Consider the following 4,530-nt stretch of genomic DNA (forward strand, 5'->3'; position numbering starts at 1 on the left):
ATAATGAAAGTAGAAAATGAAAGATTTTTTTTTTCAAATCATGTTCTAAGCGTGTAATAGAAACATTAAAAAAAAATCAGTGATTCCTCTTATTCCAAAGGAGTTGTATAATATTTAATCTTTTCTGTAAATACCTGGGAGTAATTTTAGATAAATGAACCATTGTAATAAATATAAGAGAAAATAGTCTTATAATTTCATCATTCTGATGTAGTATATTTCAGAGAGGTTAACATGACCAGATTTTAATCAACGAGCTGACAGGTAACACAATCTTGACTGTAATTTCAGTTCTAGCTGTGCAGTGAATCTGATGTATACCGTGCCATACAGTAACAGTAGCTAGACTTACACATTAAGTCATTACTTTAGTGAGATAGTTATGATACTTAATAATTCAGCATCAGTAGTAACTACTAAGTCTTCACTCCTGAGTATTTATAGCAGCTCAGTCCCTTAAAATTAATTTGTTCCTGGCCTTTAAATTTTGATAAAAATAATTATACATACATTCAATATCATCTTCAACTTAAATTGGAAGTATATCACACTTTTTCTTCATTGGGATTTGATTTCTTATTACTCTACACATGAAATATTCTTTTGTAGGCATATGTAACATTGTTCAAATGACAGAATTTAAATCTTTATGTTTTGATGATCAAAATCAGTAGATAAATTTATCCACTCTAACAGCTTCCCTCTTCAAGTATTGGGTAATATTTCAATTGCAAAAATTAGAAATTAACTCATAATGAAGTCATGAGTCATCATGAAACCTTCTTAGATTGATAACACAAAATCCTCTTTTGCTAATGTTATGGTAACTTGTTATTTCTCCTATTTTTGAGACCACAATATAATTCTATCATTTCCCATTTTTCTTTACTCCCTCTACACTCCCATATACCCCTATTTGTTTTCATTCAAAGTCATGGGCCTCTTTTTCCTGGTTTTACATTTTTTATTCATTTTTAATGCTTTTAGAAGTAAATTATCAATCTAGGCTATCTGTCATCCCCTCCATTACATTCTTCCACTACACCCCTTCACCACTATTCCCTTTCAAATCCATGTAACTTCTCTTTTTTTTCCACTTATGTACTCAGTCCAGTCTGTGCACAAATGGAGGAGCATAGAAGCCTCCTGGAGTATTAGAAATCTCTCAGGGCTAATCCATGAAGAAAACTAACTCTCCCTCTCCAAGCAGCCACCAATTGCCAATAATGCCTCAGCTAGGATGTACTTTTAAGAGTTCATCTCACTTTCCTGGTCTGTGAGAGAAAGTCATTTATTAAATAATACTGGGAAAATTGGTTTTCTAGTACGCAGTGGCCAGAACAACATCAATTGTTTGGTTACCTTCTATGCGTCCATCTGACAAACCCACCAAAGTACTCCACTGGTATGAGATATGTGCACGATGATACATGAGAATACATATATATTTGGCCATTGGGGTTTGTTAATGACAAAAAGATTGAAAAAAAAATCTACATTCCTCATTAGCAAGTAAAGTCCTGCAGGGAGAAAGCAGTGTTGAAATCTTGTGTTGTCAGTTTCTTTCTTCCACCTTTCCTTTGCTGTGGAGTCACCCAACTCAATACACAATAACCTGAAGGTGCTGTCTTAGCCATTATTACTTCAGTCCCTGAAATGAAACTCAATAAAATACTTAGGACAGTAGCAGACACAAAGAAATCTGCATTCCTTTCATATATCATAAACACCTCCAGTTACAGTTTAGCTTCTCTGTTGTTCACAAAAAAAAAAACCTCTATCAGAGGGAATCCCTAATAAGGGGGCACCAGGTATGAAATTTCATTCAAACATTTCCCTCAGTTGAACTGGATGCCTACATAGTTCCTTAGGAGTCATTCTGAGGGCCGAGGATGTCTCAGTTGGTAGAGCGCTTATCTACCCTTGGGTCCAATGCTCAGCACCACATAAATGGTGCTCGCCTAGCTCTGGGTTCAGTCCTCAGCATCATAGAAACCAAATGTAGTGGCACATATCTGTAATCCCAGCACTCAGAAGATAAAGGCAGAAAGATTAGGAGTTCAAGCTACATAGTTTTTAGCTACATAGTGAGTCTGAGATACATGAGCTCCTGCCTTGAAAAAAAAAAAAGCCATTCTTTATGTTCCTAGAAGGAATCCTATTTGGCACACTCTTTTATAAAGGAGTGCCTATGAAGATTTTTAAAAAGAGAAGCCTTTGCTGAATGAGCACTAGTAAAATCCTAATGGAGTATTAACTCATCTGGGGAATAGCTTTCTTTAATAATGGGGCCTTCTTCTTAGCCACAGTTTCTCATTTGAGAAAATATCCCATCTACTTTCACAGGTAAAGGTACCACAAGAGTCAGACTGTTTTCTGGGATGTTCTCATTGTTAGTAAGCAGTCACATCCTCTGACCAGTCCAGATGTGTCATGGTAGAGTTCAGATTAGAATGGAGAAACTCAATAATAACTCAAATAAAATGAGCAAAGCTGGAAATTCAGAGCCTCATTGAGGTAGCCTGAAGTTATTACAACTGACTTGTGTAGGAGGGTGATGAACTAAATAAACAGTGTCTAGTGCTGGTACCTGAACATAGTAATCAATCATAAAGAAGTAAAGCCTATTAGGAGGTCAGTCTTTCTTTTGATAGGCTTACTAGAAGAGTTGAGAAAATGATCCTGGGAGTACACTGTCTCCTTCAACTTCACAGTTGCTCTTGCCAACCCCAAACCTACCCTAAAATGTTCAGAAGAAAAAGAATCAGAGAATACTTTGTCTTGTTCCAGCCTCACAAGATGACTCTGAGGTCTTAGCCCTTGTGTGATGGTGTCTATGGCAGCAGAGGAGAAAGTCTATCACATTATGAATGAAGAGTGAGCGCAATGGGTGAAGGCACTGGAAGAAAACAGCATGAATCCAGTGGAAATCAGATAAGCAATGATAAGCTGCACATCAATCAAGGAATGGCTGTAATTCAGTAACACTTCGACTCCAAGGAACTGAAAAACCAAGACCATAATCACATTTTCTACCAATCTCACACTACTGTGCAGTCCCATATGTCCCCAGTTCTGACCTTTGTCAACAAGGTCTCTGTCTCTCAATTCCAACTTCATGACTGACCAGTAAAAGAAGTTGAAGCCAGTGTAGAAGATGGTGACAGAAATCTGTACCACCAGAGTGCCACCTGGCTGAAATTCTTCTCAATATTGTTTGGCATTTGGGCACCACTCCTCCAGAACTTAACCCAGGGCTTAAAGAGGATGATCAAGAAGTTGAGTACTAAGAAAGGCATGGCCTTCAAATTCGAGGTGGTTGAGAAGAGCACCAGAATCACAAGGCAAGAAGTGACTTCCAATGTCCTCCAGATGTTGATACAAAGTACTTCCAGTGGCCCAAGCTGAATCTTATAGTCACCGTACTGGATCTGGATAGCCAACGTATTGCAGAGAGTAGATCCAGAGGTGACAGATATCAGGGAGAAAAATCATTAGCATATCTCTACCCAGAGGGATCTCTGCAGAGATCAGAGTCACATAAAGCTGATAGGTCAGCTGGAGCACTGAGGCCAGGAAGGCTTGAATCTTTGACATACATTTGTAGGCATTATGGTGCATAGGCATGTCTGGATGGAGTGGCCCGCCTCACATTCTATCAGCACCCCTGGTCATCTATTAGCATCTTCTTTCTGGTGAGGCTGACACAGGGCTCCTCTTGCCCTCTTTATTCCACAGTGTAAGATACTTAATCATGGCCTCCAAACATCTAATAACAGTTTCCAAGATAATAATAACAATAGTGTTCTATCTTTGGCCAGGTGTTTGTGGTCAAAAATGAGGGCCAACTGAACCATAATGAGTGAAAACACAAAGAAGGAAAAGGTGTATTTCATCCAGAAGGTTTTGCTATTCTTTTGATAAATCCTATCCACACACAAGGCAGATGCAGCCTCCCACAGTACAGAAAGGTGGAGAAAAGGATACTGATTGGAAAGGCAAAGCGTGGGTTAGGTCCACGGATGACATCTCCAGAGATGAAACTGGAAGTTCATTTGGCTCCTCGGGAATTTCATAAACTCTGTCCATTGTGGAAAATCCCTTATGATCTGGAGTTCAGAACTCTTCCCCGTCCATCCCCAACAAAACCCGAAGCCACTGCTGTTCAAGGATCAGTCAGATGGACAGTGTCAAGTCAAGCTCCTGAATGAAGACCAGCGAGTCAGAACAGGAGTCTCCTCTCTTCTAGACTTAACTTGTGTCTGGAATAGGGAGTCCAGAAGTATCTCTTTGAACTTCACTCTTGATTAGTTGGATGCAATCATCAACATAGATGATGAGATACAGACAAGCATCCCAACACTGAGTCTGGTGTCCAACTTCAGTTGTGTGAAAAGTCAAGGAACAGCTGTTTCCACCGAGGCTCCTTTCACAGTTCCCCAGGCAAGGGAGTAACCCCTCTGGGGTGACACATCAGTCAGCAGCTTCCCCTGAGGAATTCTCATCAGTTTGGCCTCTCAAGTCAGCAGA

At 39.4% G+C, this 4,530-nt stretch overlaps 1 pseudogene; it reads right to left on the bottom strand.

The window, feature by feature from the left end:
• Nucleotides 1-2,764: 2,764 nt before the first annotated feature.
• LOC114696768 lies at nt 2,765-4,089 on the bottom strand (annotated as a pseudogene).
• Nucleotides 4,090-4,530: the final 441 nt, after the last annotated feature.

Source organism: Peromyscus leucopus, chromosome 15, assembly GCF_004664715.2.
Source record: "Peromyscus leucopus breed LL Stock chromosome 15, UCI_PerLeu_2.1, whole genome shotgun sequence".
NCBI lineage: Eukaryota > Metazoa > Chordata > Mammalia > Rodentia > Cricetidae > Peromyscus > Peromyscus leucopus.